Here is a 17,389-nt window from a genome sequence, read left to right as displayed (position 1 = left end):
CAGCATTTATTGTTTGTAGATTTTTTGATGATAGCCATTCTGACCGGTGTGAGATGATATCTCATTGTAGATTTGATTTGCATTTCTCTAATGATTAATGATGTTGAGCATTCTTTCATGTGTTTGTTGGCAATCTGTATATCTTCTTTGGAGAAATGTCTATTTAGGGCTTCTGCCCATTTCTGCCTTTTCTTTTTATTTTTATTTTTTTGCCTTACACGGGCCTCTCACTGTTGTGGCCTCTCCCGTAGTGGAGCACAGGCTCCAGATGCGCAGGCTCAGCGGCCATGGCTCACGGGCCCAGCTGCTCCGCGGCATGTGGGATCTTCCCAGGCCGGGGCACGAACCCGTGTCCCCTGCATCGGCAGGCGGACTCTCAACCACTGTGCCACCAGGGAAGCCCCTCTGCCTTTTCTTTTTAAGCACATCTGATTATAAGACTATTAACTGCAGTTTGTCTTTTACATTCCATTGTCAAGAAGTGAAAACAGTTATATATGAGCCAGTTTTTCAGGAAAAATGCAGATTGCAAGGGAGAACCCACTTAAAATGTATTCCTTACATACATGTAGCAACTAGATCGATGATTGAAAAATATTGTTAAATCATAACACTCCCCTGTTCAAAACCTATCAATGGCTTCTCATTAAACTAAAGTAAAATCCAAATTCCGTAGTATGGTCTACAAGGCCTTTCAGGATCTGAACATCCTGTATCTCTGTTCTCCTCTCCTCCCATTCTTCTCCAGCTCACACCACTTCAGCCACTCTGGCCTTACTACTTATCCAACACACCAACTTCTTAGCTCTTCCAAGTCTTTTTCCTTGGATTAATACCAAAATGATACTGAGCAGGTGATCACTCAACAATGTTGTATGGGGATATTCCACACTTAGGGAACAGCAAGTACAAAGCTCTGAATGCTCTCTTTCTGTCATTTTCCCCTGAACATGCATAGGCAGACATACACATCGACATCCATATCTTTCTACTGAACATTTTTCTTTGCTGCACACCCACTGACATTATATCTGTTTTGTTTACCCATTTAGTGTCAGTTTCTCCTTCTATGTCATGAGTACTGTGATCAAAGACTGCTTTCTTTCTTATTCTCTGTTATATTGCCTACACCTAGTATAGTATCTGGAACATGATAGACATTTAATAAATCAGCCTTTCATTTCACTTTCAATTTAAACATAGACATTATTTCCACAGTGCCAAAATCTGATGGAAAAAAAATGTTGTTTATAGTTGTGACTATAGCCAAAGTCAGTATATTTGTGACTGAATATTACACTTTTCATCCGTATGGTTTGTCATAATGGAAAGAGAGATGTAGTCTGAAGGTGAACTGGGAAGTACAATTTGAAGAAATTATATCATTTATTCTTTCTAAAATGAATCAAGGCTTATTATCTTTGGGTAAAAATGTATTATTAAAAAAAAACTTACAGTGAACTTCTTTTCTCCATGTAAGAAAACATTTGCTATTTAAAAAATGTGATTCTATCTCTGATGTGGGAAGAATTTATTCCATTCCCCATCCGAGAATTTCATTGCCATTTGCATGTTGCCTGGAATACAAATTGTACTTAGTAATCAATCAGTGTTTAATTGCTGCTCAAGTAAACCCTCGTAATCAGACTTGCTGTAAAAATGTTAAGGTGTGCAAAAAGCATAAGGTGGCATTTTCCCCTCCTTATTATGCCTGTGTAAGTTCCATTAATACTAATAGGAGGCACAGCTGGTCGTCAACAGGAGATTACAGGTTGCTGTTTAAATCATATTTTATTTTTATACCTTGGCAAGATTTATGTATTGAAATCAGTTGGCCAGATTTTTGCTGTTGTTAAGAAAGCTTTTCTCTGAAAGAATGAGATTGGGGGAGGGAAATGGAGTCTCATATTTTTTATTTTAGGAATATAAAGACTTGAAATCCAAGCAGCAGCTTGTCCTTATACAGCAAGTCTGTCTTATGCTTTAGCACCAGCTGGAGTCCCATTTCTAATTTGCTGTGAAGAATTAAGTGATTTGAGACACATACCCTGGAGTATTTGACCTCCAATGTCAACCAGCTAGCTTGCAATTCCCTTAGCTGGAAAGTTTCTCCAGAATTGATTTGAACTAACATCAGTTAAAATACTCTGCAATATAGTAGTAAATATCATTGAAAATCTGAGGATGACTTTATAGCCATGAAAATAATCACACTGTAGAATATTAAGGAAAGGAGTTTAAAAACCATGGAAAGCTTGGTGATCAGAAATGTTGTGACAATAGAACTTTTCACCTCAAGGTCATCGGTTTGAGTCTGGCATAGTTGGGTAGCTTCACTGGCTGAAGGTGATTGTGAACTGTGTCAGTGCTCTCAAGCTTATTTGTCATAAAACAGCTATTCCTGTTATTGTCAATTGCCACAGTGTTGACAATCCTTGAGATTAGAAGGACTAATAAGGACAAAGTTAGGGCAGTATCCTCATTTACCCCAATGCAAACCAGCCTCCATTTATTTCAGTCTTCCTTTTCCCATGTTGTTGCCCTCTTCTGGATTGTTGTCCATTTTTTCTCTGTACCTAATCTAGTTCTTCTAGTCATTCAACTCATTCCTTCTCCCTCTCCATGATACGTCTCCCAATCATCCTAAGGATTATTATTTTCTCATTCCTGACCTTGCTTGGTATCCAGTTACCTGATGGTAAATATACCAGTATGAGTAATGCTATTATAGGTGGGGGAATAAATGTCACCATTCCCATATTTCTTGAACTTCTCTATCCCTCTATTTTCTCCTTCCCCAGATTCTGCTACAGTTAATTAGCCACATCCCATGGAGCCATAACCTCATTCTCACTCCAAAATCTCACCTGGATCCTCACCCTAGTTCTGGTGCCCCTAGTTGACACTGCCTACCCTAACTTGCTGTAGTATCCACTCTAAACCATGAAGGATACAATGAAAGCTTATAACCAGGGACGTCCCCATCCCCTTGACATGATAAAGTAGATAAAGGAGAAAGTAGATGGCAAGTGTCAGTCATGAGGTGAGATCAAAGGTGGGGGTAGCTTCTGAGAATTCCTAGTTGGAAAAGTACATAGTGATTACCTTTCATAGCCTATTTTCCCATATTTATTAGAGTCATATGTTTGTTGGGATATTTAGTACATTTAATACTACATTTCAAGTATAGTATGAGTTCACATAGCCTTATGACTTTACATAATCCCCGAATTCTTTAACTTCTATGTTTATTCCCAGAGTAAAACTACATGGTGGGACGGAGTAATAAAAATATCTACCTTTTATTGAGAGATTACTCTATGCCAGGCACCGCCTTGAGTGCATTAAGTATATTATCTCATTCAATACTTAAATCTATCTCAGGAGATATTATTATGCTTGTTTTATAGTAAAGGAAATTGAGCCTTCAGGAGTTTAAGTACGTGACCAAAGTCACACTACCAGAAATATCAAAGTTTCAGGCTGAATATAGATATTTCCAAATTCATAGCCCATTTTCTTAACCAGTATTGCCCACGATGTCTTCAAATTCTAATATTTTGTGATTTGATCCACCTATTTAAGCACCTAAGGTCTAGCCTGAGGTTTACCATAATATATCAAGTTTGCTTCAAGGAACTATTATGTATATGCATTCAACTCGGTGCTTTATTTAATATATTTGATAGAATGAAGTAGAGTTATGCTTATGTGCCATTGTGTACCAATTCTTGGTTAAGTCTTTGTCACCCAGTAAGATTTTGAGTGTAATAATCCAGTAACTGACATATATTTTCTTTTTGTCTTAGAAAACATATGACACATTATTGGGCACTGAATAAATGCTCAGCAAATGCTTATAGCTTTGAATTGATGTTCTAATAAAATTATCAGGTTATGGAAATTCAGAAGTTTGTGCCCTGCAAATTTTGATTTTAATTTGAAAGAAAAATTATCCTACTTGCTATTATGGTATCTAAGACTATATACAATCCACTAGTGAGGTTTTGAGGGATATGTGATCATTTTGTATTCATAATTTATTTTTTCTGAATATGTGATAATAAAAATGTAAAAAAAAAGTAAGGGAGAAAATATGTAACACTCATAATTCCACCATCAATGCTTTAATCTATGTCAATTTATACAACTGTTTTACACAGTTGGAATTATTTTAATAACCTTGATTTGTAACCTGATTTTTTTCACTTAACACAAAATATGATATTTAGTAGATTCATGTTATTCTAAATTTTGAATGTTATTAAGTATAGGTTAGGTTATGCTGCAATAACAAATGATGGCAGAAATTTCAGAAGCTTAATACCACAAAGGTTTATGTCTTACTCATGCTACATTTCCCATGTGGGTTGACCCAGAGCCTCTGCTCCATACAGTCATCCTGGGACCTAGTTGCCAGAGGTTTCACTTTCTTTTGGTTGTACCTTCTGGAACATGTGGCCTCCTCAGTCACTGCAGCACATTAAAAAGATGCAGGAAGTTTTCATCGTAGCAATTAAATACTTAAACTAGAAATGACACGTGTCATTTCCACTCATAGTCCAATCGCCAAAACAAGTTATATTACCCTCCTAATTGCAAGGGGGCTGAAAACTGTAAGGAAACATATGGAATATTTTATATAACTAATCTTCCTCACTTTTTTCCTTCAATATAATTCCTTCAGTTTTATATTTAACAGAGATTTCTCAAAGTTATGATTATCAAGAAAGGCATTCTTCCCATTTTTCAAGTGTTGATAAAAATGTAGCGGTTACTAACCTTAGAGTTCAGACTCAGGTTCACCAGAAATGTAACTTAAATTATTCTCTAATAGAACTTAATTTTTATTCTGAATCCTTAATCAGTCAAATGGCAAAACCAAAATCTCATTCATTGTAAGGCTTCTTTTCCCTTTCACACAGAGTTGCTTCTTCTAAATTCTAGGCAGTTGACAAAGTGCCAGCGTCTTAGTAAGGAGGGTGGGCACCTGGTCCTCGGTCATTTTCATGTTTCTCTGTGATAAAAGATGAGATGACCATCATCTATTCTGTTCACTGTCCACACATGTAAGTACAGTTTGCTTTTCTTTCCTGAAGACAAGGCCTCCAAAGCATCCTGTTCTCTCTCAGTTACTGCTGTGGGCCTATGGAACAGAGGGAACACGTTATTTTGCTACTGTAGCTACATTGGGAATGTGTTAGGGATGGGATGAGCGTGAGGGCATGCAAAACAGGCAGAGCTCGAGTTCTTTTCTGAGAAACGCACAAGTGAATAATCTTTCATTCTTGATCGGAAAAATGAGGACTATAGAGATTGATCACATATTCTTCCCAAATATTATGATGTAGCATAACCTTGTTCCTGGATCTCAAGTTTTAAAATGAAAAAGATAAAATCTGACTCATTTTACTCATGTTTTACAACCCTCATTTCAGGCTATAATCTGACTGCATAAATAGAGGAAACGCAAAAAATGAGGAAAGGAAAAAGAAAAATACATAACAAATTATCAAGATATTATTCTGTAATCTGCTAACCAAGTACTCATAGCTGGTTTCTTCTGTGTAAGGTGGCCATATTCTGCACCATGCAACTATGTTATCTAATAAATCCTAACTGTCTAGTGTTTATCTGGGATCCCGGAGCCAAACTTCTCCTATAGTAATGTGTGGCTCAATCATATTCTCAACCTTAGAATTTTGCTTAGAGACTCTGGTGTTCCTAGGAATAAAATTTTATTATATACCTTTAGAAGTGCTGGTAGTGAAATGGGGGATTATTGCTGTTTGTTCATTTGTTGGTTGGTTGTTGCTTTAGAAGAAGCATTTTGTCTATCACTGTGGGTAGGTGATTCATTAGTTGTGAATGTTAATTCATTAATTGTGAATTACTTGTGAATTCCCTCTCTCCCTTCATCTGGCTCCTGGGAAGGAAGCTCTGTCTTGTTTCTAAGGAATTATTTTCCAATCCTCCTCCCCATCAAGCAAAGTTAGAAAAATAGATTATTTTGTCATTCTGGTAGAGGGATTTTTGGCTGAAGAAGCCCTTTCTGAGATATGAATTCATATTTTGAGAAAGAAAAGGACAGGGATAGTAGAGGCCTTATGTTTTGGGAGTGGGGTGAGAATGAGAGTTGACCCTCAGTCCTGAGTGGGAATGGGAAGGAGTGTGAAAAAAGAAAAGTGAGTGCAGCTTCCACAGAGTAGAGGCCCTCTGAATAGGTACGTCTTTGAAGCTGAAGGCTCGTTTCTGCAAAGACCGAGTGCTAAGTTTCACACTTTTGAGGATCATGGCAAGTGTCCCCCCATAACTTAGCCAGATAAAGTGGAAGTTGACCTTCCTCTGGAGCAACAGTCCTCAAAGGCACTGTGCTGTCTAGGCAGGAATTCTGATAAAAAATATGAAAAAGCACATAGTGAAAGATCAAAGTCTAATATTACATGACATTACATAGACCCTAGATGGTCTCTTTATTTTTTTTATAAACCTTTTATTTTAGAAAAATTTTAGATTTACAGAAAAGTTGCAAAGGTAGTACAGAGAGTTCCCGTGTAACTCACATCCAGTTTTCATTATTATTTACATCTTAAATTAGTATGGTACATAGGTCAGGTTAATGAACTAATATTGGTCCACTATTACTAACTAAAGTTCAAACTTTATTCATATTTCTTAGTTTTTACCCAATTTTTTTTATTGTTGCAAGATCCCATCCTCTATACCATGTTATATTTAGTTGGCATGTCTCCTGAGATTCTTCTTGGCTCTGGTAGTTTCTCAGAAATCCTTTTTTTTTAATGATATTAACAGTTTTGAGGAGTGCTGGTTAGGTATTTTGTAGAATGACCCTTAATGAAGATTTGTCTGATGTTTTTCTCATGATTACACTGGGTTAAGGATTTGGAGGAGGAAGACCACAGAAGTAAAATGCCATTCTCATTGTATAATATCAAGAGTATATGCTATCAATCTGACATCACTTTTTTTTTTTTTTTTTTTTTTTTTTTTTTTTTCGTTTCGCCCGGCCCTCACTGTTGTGGCCTCTCCCGTTGCGGAGCACAGGCTCCGGACGCGCAGGCTCAGCGGCCATGGCTCACGGGCCCCGCCGCTCCGCGGCATGTGGGATCTTCCCGGACCGGGGCACGAACCCGTGTCCCCTGAATCGGCAGGCAGACTCTCAACCACTGCGCCACCAGGGAAGCCCGACATCACTTTTGATATTAAACTTGATCATTTGGCTGAAATAGTATATTGTCAGGTTTCTCCACTGTGAAGTTACACTTTTTCCCTCTTTTTCCATACTGTATTTGCGGGGTGCGGGGTGCGGGAACGGAGTGATGAAGTCACTATAAAAGTTCATATTTAATGTTTAGAAAAAAGAAGATCAGTGGTTGGTGGGGAAGAGTGAATAGGTAGAGAAGTATGTAAAAGAGATAAGAGTCTGATCTGTGCTTCGAAACAGAGGTAGGTTTGGATAGGCAGAAAGAACAGAGGATGGGGAGTCATGCTCCCCTTTCTTTTTTTTTTTTTTTTTTTTGCTGTACGCGGGCTTCTCACTGTTGTGGCCTCTCCCATTGCAGAGCACAGGCTCAGGACGCGCAGGCTCAGCGGCCATGGCTCGCGGGCCTAGCTGCTCCGCGGCATGTGGGATCTTCCCAGACTGGGGCACGAACCCGTGTCCCCTGCATCGGCAGGCGGACTCTCAACCACTGCGCCACCAGGGAAGCCCCATGCTCCCCTTTCTTGAGGGCTGAGAATCTATATAAATTACCTGGAATTCTTCTGCATGGAAGCTTTTAAAATTCTCTCCCATGTATTTACTTATTCAATAATTAATTTATATTAATGTAGACTCATGGATATTTATTTAATACTTTAGGTTATAATACAGTACCACTTTATTTTGTTACTCAAATTGTCCCAGCTTTAAACATTGGGAGCTCTTTAAGTTGGCTTCTGTGTTACTTTAAGATTCCATTTGCGTGTGTGTGTGTGTGTGTGTGTGTGTGAGTGTGAGTATTAGTCAACTCCGGAGGCTGCTATAACAGAATACCATAGACTGGGTTGCTTAAACAACAAGAATTTATTTCTTACAGTTCTGGAGGCTGGGAAATGCAAGAACAAGATGCCAGCTCATTCAGTTCCTCAGTGAGGGCCCTCTTCCTGGTTTGCAGATGATTGCAGAAAGAACAAGCTCTGATTTTAATGCCGTCATGGGGGCCCCACCTTCATCTATACCTAATTATCTCTCAAAGCCTCCATTTCCAAATTGGGGATTAGGGCTTCAACATATGAATTTGGAGGAGATACAAACATCCAGCTCATAACAGCGTGTGTGTGTGTTTTACCATTTTCTTTCTGGCACTACAGTATACTGCAGGCTCATCGTGTGTATTTCCTGCACAGTCTGGAAGCAACGATTTCTCCAAGGAGCCCTGGTTCATTTTATTGGAGAACGGTATTAGAAACCAAGATTTGGTTACTAGGTATGCTTACTGCTACTGGAGTGTCATTGCTTCTAGGCCTTCTCAGCAGACAGAGCAAGGAAATATGTGTATGTTTACTAACCCTCATGTAGATAAATATCTATAAATATTTCCTATGTATCCATCTGTGACTATATTAAACTAAATGTGAGTTCATACTGATGTCTTCAACTCTAATCCATTACTACATAGATCATCTAACTTTCTCCCCTTGCTTTTCTGTAACCTCTTATTCCAACGGTGAGGGAACTGACTCCCATCATCCACCATCCACCATCTACCATCCACCATCCATTTACTTAATTGTTCAATTTCAGTACACGTGTATAGCAGAACTGTTAACCCATGATCCAGTGGGAAGCAACAATACATTGCTTTTGTAGTTACTTTTGCCTAGTTTTACAGACTCTGCTAATTTCCAAAGTTGCTTTGGTTAACACCTGTTCCCCCACTTCCTTCAGTGAGGTTATTTTGTGCATTTGTAATACAGTTAGATTCTTTTGTCACAGTCTGCATTCTATCTTGGGATCTCTTGCTTTCCTAAATAATTTCTTTTTAATTTGCATACATTAAGGTTTGCTATTGGTGTTGTAAAGTTCTATGGGTATTGATTGACAAATGCATTATGTCATATATTCTCTATTAGTATCACGCAGAATAGTTTAATTGTCCTAAAATATCTCCTTTATTTCATCTATTCAAACCTTCCCTCTTCTGGAACCCTTGGCCACTACTAGTCTGTTTACCCATTCTATAGTTTTACCTTTTCCAGAATTTCGTTTAGATGGACTCACACAATATGTAGCCTTTTCAGACTGACGTCTTTCACTTAGTAATATGCATTTAAGATTCATGCATATTTTTGTATGCCTTACTAGCTCATTACTTTTATCACTGACTAGTATTCTGTTATTTGGATATACCACAGTTTGTTTAACAAAAAGAAAGACATCTTGGTTGCTTCCAACTTTTAGTGACTATGAATAAAGTTTCTGTAAACATGCATATGTAATATTGATTTTTAGCTTTATCTTACTTTTAAAAAAATTTTGACATAATTTACATACCATAAAATTCATCCTTTAAAGATGTATATTTAAGTATTTTTAGTACATTTACAATGTTATATAATCATCACCACTGTCTAATTCCAGAATAATCTCAGCACCCCAAAATGAAAACTTGTATCCAATAGAAGTTACTCCACAGTCTCCCTTGCCCCCAGTCCCTGGCAATCACTAATCTACTTTTTGTCTCTATGGCTTTGTCTATCTGGGGACATTTCATATAAATGGAATCATACAATATGTTGTGTTTTGTTTCTGACTTCTTTAACTTATCATAATGTTTTCAAAGTTCATCCATGTTGTACCATGTAACAATACTAATTGCTCTTTATGTCTAAATAATAGTCCATTCTATGGATATAGCATACTTTGTTTATCCTTTCTTTAGTTGATGGATGTTTGGGTTGTTTGTACTTTTTGGCTATTAAGAATAATACCGCTATAAATATTTATGTACAATTTTTATATGAACATATGTTTTCATTTCTCTTGGGTCTATACCTAGGAGTAGAATCCTGAGTCATATGCTAACTCTATGTTTTACTCTTTGTGGAACTGCCAAACTGTTTTCCAAAGCAGTTTTGCCATTTTAAATTCCCACCAGCAATGTATGAAAGTTTCAGTTTCTCTCCATCTTCACCAATACCTGTCATTGTCCATTACTTTTATTATAGCCATCTAAGGGGTATGAAGCAGTATCTTACTGGAGTTTTGATTTCCATTTCTCTAATGACTAATGATGTTGAGCATATTTTCTTGTGCTTCACGTGCAGATTTTTGTATGAGCGCAGTTTTCAAATCAATTTGGCAAATACCTAGAAGCATTATTGTTGGATTACGTGTTAAGACTATGCTCTCTTTATTTTTATTCAATCGGATAAATATGATATGAATTGCAACCAACATTTGTGGAAAAACTCCTACCTGTTACAAACTATGACAGTTAGCCATTTGTTAGCCAGAGAGGAGGCAGAAAACTCCTGTTACCCGGTGTCGTTCTTCCCTGAGTGGGGAGGAGACATTTCACCCTCTAGGGAAGCTTGGAGAAGCGTTGGGATACTTTTGGTTTAACAACGACCTGTATGCTACAGGCATTTATTGTCTGAGGCCCAGTCAATATTGTTCAGTGTGTGAAAGAGTCTTGCACAATTAAGAAACGCCCTATCTCAAATGTCATTGAGCGTCCCAGATGAAAATAACAGCCAGACGTATGAGTCAGCAGAAACCAAAAGGTAGAAAAAAGTGAGGGGTAGAGTTCAAAATTTGCAAGTGATGGAAAGAAAATAGTGGTTAAGGACAACTTCCTGGGACTGAGAGGTGATACGATCGTCCTAGAACTGTCTTGAGTCATGTCATCTCTGGGAACTCTATATGTTATAGTCTCTATTTAACGACCCCTGGGTCACTTGAGAATCTTGTTTTCCTTATTTATGTTTTGTATCTTCATCCTGACCACCTAACATTATGTAGATTACCTAAGTGAGTGTCAGGTTTTGCAATCAGGAGATGCTAACTAGCATACCTTTTTTTCCCCATAAAGATATGGAGAGGGTGGAATTTGAAGAGGGAGGTCCACTTTACTCTGAAGTTATTCATTATAAGCTGCTAGGACTAATATTTGCATGTGGTTAAAATGTTACAAGTAATGGTAGTATCTTTAAATATTAACCTGGCAAACTCATTATTTGGGATGCTTTGATTTGTTGTTTTTTTTCTATGTGATTCTAGTAAATTGGTTTCTGAGAAAACTCCACATTATGAAATGGAAGCAAATTTCATACCAAATATTTGCAGAGGAGAAAAAAAAGCCAGTACTTTGCAAGTTTACTCACACTGTGTGGTTTGTTATTTCAGAAAGCTTAGTATTTCACAAATGTATTCAACATTATAAATCATGAATTAACATAGAAAAAAGTGAAAACTCAATAACACCCGTAGGTAGGAACTATAGCTTAAGTTGTGGTTAAAGTAGAACTTTGTCAAAAGTATAACCAAGTTACATTCTGTATACACTAAAGCATTTACTTTCCATATACTTGAATTTTGCATGTTACCAAAATGCTGAAGGCATTTTTTCCCTAGTGATTAGAATCTGGAATACATTGTTCTGTATTATCAGCAGCCAAGGCAATAAGTAGTGGTTAAGTCATGTGGTAGTCTATTCCATTGGTGGCCCCAGATGAATTAGTCTCCTGGTATTTGTCCCCTTGGGCAGTCCTTTCCCTGTGAATCTGGACTGGACTAACAATGTGCGTAACTAAAAGAATAGGTCTAAGGTGACTGTGCCAGTTCCAGGCCTAAGCCTTAAAAAGTCTGGCAGCTTCCACTTTAGCACTCATAGGAGCCTTGACCGACTAGACAAGAAATTCAGCTATGCTTTTGGAAAGGCCGTAAGAAGCAACGAGGAGAGTGAGAGGCCCTGAGACTACATGAAAGAGAGATGCCTAGCCCTCTCAACCTCCCTGTTGCCCACAGCTGACTTGCCCGCTGAATTTACCCACAAAAGTGACCAACAATAGGACCATCAGAAGAATCAGAAGCTGAGCCCAGCCCAGACTACAAACGTGTAAGCAAATAAAACAGTTGTTTCAAGCCAGTAAGTTTTGGCAATGAATGACCAGAAAAAGCACTTACAGAATATCTGACACTGCATAGTTTGCCAAGGAGGTACAAAGAATAGATGATGGAGTGATGCATGTTTGACTTCCAGGTTTATTTTATTTTATTTTGTCTTATTTTATTTAAATTTTATTTTACTGAGGTAAGAACACTTAACCTGAGATGTACTCCCTTAACAGTTGTTAAGTGTAGAATACCATATTGTTGACTATAGGTATGACGTCGTGCAACAGATCTCTGGAACATGTTCATATTGCTTAACTAAAACTTTATGCCTACTGGTTAGTAACTCTTCTACCCTCTTCCCCCAGCCACTGGCTACCACCTTTCCACTCTGATTCTATGAATTTGGATATTTTAAATACCTCATATAATTGACTTCCTGGTCTTGAGCTTCCAGTCTTGAGTATACTATACATCTTTTCACTGAAAGTTTTAGAAATTACATTTTTTATCAGTAATATATTTTAGCTACATTTTAGATTATCCAAAATATAGCATGGAATATTAATTATATTTAGCATTTTTGTGAGTGAATAAGTTTTCATCTTCTAGTAAGTAGCTTATAAATGAACTTTTGGAAGGCATTAGTTTACTGAGTGTTGTTTGTATCATCACATATAGTACTTCAAGGTATAATTCTCAATTATTGCAGTAATTCAGGCAAGGGAGAAATTTGGACCTGCCTGAGCAATTCAAGAAAGGTGCAAGCCACTTTGGTACCCAGAACTGATAGGAAGGAAAGAGTTGGAGTGAGCCAGGTGTAGAAGAACAAGACAGATATTCTAAATGAGGTGTGACATGCTAAATGAGGCACAGTGGCCTGGGGGAAGCTGCCATCTTAGAAGGGTACTTAAAGACTTGGTTTAGATTCATACTGGATGGGTTAAGAGGATTTTAAAGGAATTGCCCAAAGGTAACTTAGCAAGGAAATTACATGATTAGGCCATGTTTTAGACTTATGAATTTGGCAGCAATTTTGAGGACAGAGTAGAAGAGGGGGAGGTTTAACAAAATCATGAAAAATCTTACTGACATCCAGTGTTTTCAGAAACTTTCTCTAGTATTCAAAAGAGGTTTTTTAAAACAGAGTATAAAATAATTGCAATAAATAGTAATAAGTACTTTGGCTGTTTAGTCAAATACCTTCATATAATGTCATAATAACAACAAATTAGAAAGACTACCATATCTTCATGATCAAAAAGTTAATTCTTTGGTCATGTAACTTTAATGATCATCCTGGGCTATTCCATGATACTGTAAATAAAGAGATGTATGCTTTTTGCAACCATAACCTTTGTCATCCTCGAACAATTTTGTTTATGTTGACTTTCCTTAGAAACTTTATAGTGCTTATATATATATATATATATATATATATGTATTTTTCTTTCAGTCTTTTATGCTGGACATGATTTTTCATACTTTGACAAACGTTAAACAGCAGAGCATTTTCTTACACATTTAAATGTCACTAAATAAATGTGAATGTGTCTTCTTGTAATGAAAAAAGATGTTCAAGACAAAGAAATTCAGGCGGACTCTAAAGGAATAATTGAGTCAGGATGAAAAATAAAACGAAAAGTGTTCTCCCTATCTCTCAGTTTAGTCCAAAGTATCTCTTAGAATATCTTAAAGGTATCCTCTACGAACATATACCTATACTTCATATTATTATTTGTAATTGCATAGGGAGTATCACAAGAACTGAGAAAAATATCTTGTTAAAATTTATTACCTTTATAAAATTTGTAACCAAAGATTTATTTATGCACAAATACTCTTCAAAGGGCAGGCCTCATGTTCAATACCCAGTTATGGCTAGAGTTAGTGCTAGAAAGGCAGGTCCATAAGGTCTGTCCAATTTATATTCCTAGGAGGATGAGCTGTGTTAGGATTTCTTCTAACACACAACCTGAATATTCTATTCTATACAACTTTGTAGAATTTGGTGGAAGCCTTTCCAAGTTAGGTAAAGCTTTTTAGAGGGCTTAGTATTTAGCTAAATTTCCTGGATTGGTCTCAGAGCTAATTTAGGCTTTAGTGACATGTAATAACAACTTGAGACATTTCCTTGGCCAGAATTTATGTGATATGTGCTTCTGTGATTTAGAGTGTTATGTTGTATCCCTGGATTACAGATAATCCATTTCCCATTGAAATATGTAGCCACAAACTTTAAATGAATAAAGAATGAGTTGAATAAGAAGCATAGCAAATGTTGCTAAAATGCAAAGTCTGCATATATTTTTAGATTTGTCTACATTAGGACCTATACTATAAAATATGGAAATTCTTTTAAAATCTGGAGATACTGCATGGTTTTGGAAGGCATTCCTCTAAATGGATCTAATTTAGGTTTTAAGTATTGTTTGGGATAAAATATTAAAGGTAGCTTTTGATTTGAGATATTTAAATTAGAGATGCCTGTAGATTAATTTCAAAGATTAAAACTCATAATCAGCTGTTAATTCTAATTCTTTTTACTGTCATATAAGTGTAAAATTGTATTTTTATCTCTAAGGTAACATAATGAACCATGAATCTACAATTTGAAAAACTGTATACTAATGAACTTATAATTCCCTTGTGCATATGTTGGAAGGCTTTTTTTCAAAGCATATCTGAAAGTATAAAGAATCTCTTTTTAGTGTTTGATTAGCAGCAAAATTAGTGAGTTAGAAACATTATTCATACTACAATAGAGACGTAGGCAAGTTGGAAACTCTCCAATTGGGTATTTGGAAACAGGGACAACTTAATTGTTCTGAGGTTGAGAGACAAATTATTGATTACATTTTCCCACTAAAGTATTCTCTTTAAAATTAAACTGAAATTTGCAGGGTGGGTGGTGGTGGTGGTGGGATGAACTGGGAGATTGGGACTGACATATATACACTAATATGTATAAAATAGATAACTAATAAGAACCTGCTGTATAAAAACTAAATAAATAAAATAAAATTTAAAAAAATTAAATTAAACTGAAATTGTTGGTACCTTTTGCTAAGGAAACACTCATCCTCTACTGGAAAGTGCTTGGCAAATGGTAGGTGCTCAATAAATATTTTCAAAATGAATGCTAAATGCAAACATGTCCACTAATTATGAATCTTCTGCTGCTTATTTGAATTTAATAAAAATTGTGTTTTATTTTTCTATTGTACAGATTAGACACAGTAAAGGGATATGAATGTTGGTGCCATTTTTGGTGATTTTATGAAGCAAATTTGTGATTTGCAAATTTTGACTCAATATTTATATTTCTAGTGTACAAATAACTGATTTCTGGAAAATATTAAAGGCAATTTTTTGTGTATCAAATGCTTTGATCTTTTCAATAATGCCTCTTGAACATGAATTTTTAAAATATAAACCCGAGCAATGAAAGAAGAGTACAAGTGTCTAGACATTAAATGAAATGTTTAGAGGTGTATATCTTAAGCTATATCCACTCAAACTGAAAATAAGAATTTTCTAGGCAGCATAAGAAATTATGGTAGAATGAGTTGCCTCTGTGTATGTGAGTAGGTATGTATTTGGGTTAGTGTTCTGTTTGTTTTACAGTAAATGGAAAAATAAATGATACTTTTTGTGGCTGAGTGAGAATTTTAGTGTCCTAAGTTGTGTATGTATTAGATGAGAAAAAGTCCTTAAATATTCAAAATTGGTATTATTGATATATACATTAAAGAAGTTCTTTCACTGAATAGGAGAAGCAATGCTTACAGCAAGCTTGGAGTTGAGTGAGGAGAAGGAGGGTCAAAGATGAACAAGGATAGAAGTAAGGATAGCCATGAACTAACCAAAAGTGTGAAAAATACTTTTATTACTCATTGGACAAGAAAATTACAGAATCAGGGATGCAGAAAATCCACACATTTTGATGTGTGTAATTTAGTTTCAGTTTAAAAGATGCTGCTAAATAGAAGAGAAACAAATTCAGATATTTCCAAATGAGGCTTGCATCCAGAAGAAGAGATTTCAGGCTTTATCTAGTCTATCACTAAATGTATCTGATACCATCATTAAGTATGTATTAATAACCTAACACTTATGTATGTACAATACTATGTTAGATGATGAGAAGACAGAATCGTTAGACATAGTTAAGAATCTTAAGTTTTCCAATCTTATTAGAAATCCAATAGACACCTATAGAAGGAAGATAAGATCTGGTATCATCTGCTATGTTCCAAATACATGTACAAATAATAAGTGCTGTATTCATCTATGATAGAAGGTGGGATGTGATAAGTGTTAAAACCAAGTAGCATGGGAGCACAAAAGGTGGAGAGATTAAAAATGGGGAAGAGGAAATGGGATTTTAATACTCTAAGTTTTCACATAGAGGGAACAGTATAACAAAGGTACTAACGTAAGAAAGATGGAGCAAGATTGTGGAGTTGCCCTGACTGAGCATACATACAGCATGTACAGTGGCGTAAAAGCCTAAAAAAAGTAAGTTGACTGTAGTAATGGAGAATTTCAAGTGTTGGGATAAGAGGTATTAATTGTATTAAATAGACCTGTAAAACTGTTCAAAGTCTTTCAAGAGTTAAATCCTGGTGTAACATGATGAGATGTTGGTTTAAGAAGAATACTCTGGTAGTGGGTAATGAAAAGAATAAAGTGAAGGTGTGGAGACAAGTAAGGAAGTTACTATAATAATCCAGGTGATAGGTATTAAGAATCTGAGCTAGGACAATAACAGAATGAATGGACACAAGAGATAGATGATGTTGCGGAGATGAAATAAAAATACTGTGCAAGCAAATAGATGTTAGGACAGATACACGAAATAAAAATGTTAGTCACTACTATTTGTTACACATTTTTACATCCATATTTATTGTCTAAAATTATCTTTCTCAAATTCTGGAAAGGTACAATTTTCCAAGACTGAACCAGGAAGAATTAGAAAATATAAACAGACCTATCACAAGTAATGAAATTGAAACCATAATTAAAACTCTTCCAATAAACAGAACTCCGGGACCAGATGGCTTCACAGGCGAATTCTATCAAACATTTAGAAAAGAACTAACACCAATCCTTCTCAAACTCTTCCAAAAAAATTGCAGAAGGAAAAACACTCCCAAATTCATTCTACAAAGCCACCATCACCCTGATACCAAAACCAGGCAAAAATATCACAAAAAAAGAAAATTATAGACCAATATCACTGATGAGCATAGATGCAAAAATCCT

General features: G+C 36.1%; 1 long non-coding RNA gene across 1 annotated transcript in view; it reads left to right on the top strand.

Annotated features, from left to right (window-relative positions):
* Positions 1 to 17,389, top strand: part of LOC114486014 (uncharacterized) — a 92,099-nt gene that overhangs the window by 18,566 nt on the left and 56,144 nt on the right. The window contains exon 3 of the long non-coding RNA XR_003679259.2: positions 12,032 to 12,122. This is a non-coding gene — a long non-coding RNA (uncharacterized lncRNA). The remainder of the gene's footprint in view (positions 1 to 12,031; positions 12,123 to 17,389) is intronic.

The sequence above is a fragment of the Physeter macrocephalus genome, chromosome 4 (genome assembly GCF_002837175.3).
Source record: "Physeter macrocephalus isolate SW-GA chromosome 4, ASM283717v5, whole genome shotgun sequence".
Lineage (NCBI taxonomy): Eukaryota > Metazoa > Chordata > Mammalia > Artiodactyla > Physeteridae > Physeter > Physeter macrocephalus.
Note: the sequence above shows the minus strand (reverse complement) of the source record. Positions and strands in the feature narration are given on the sequence as shown.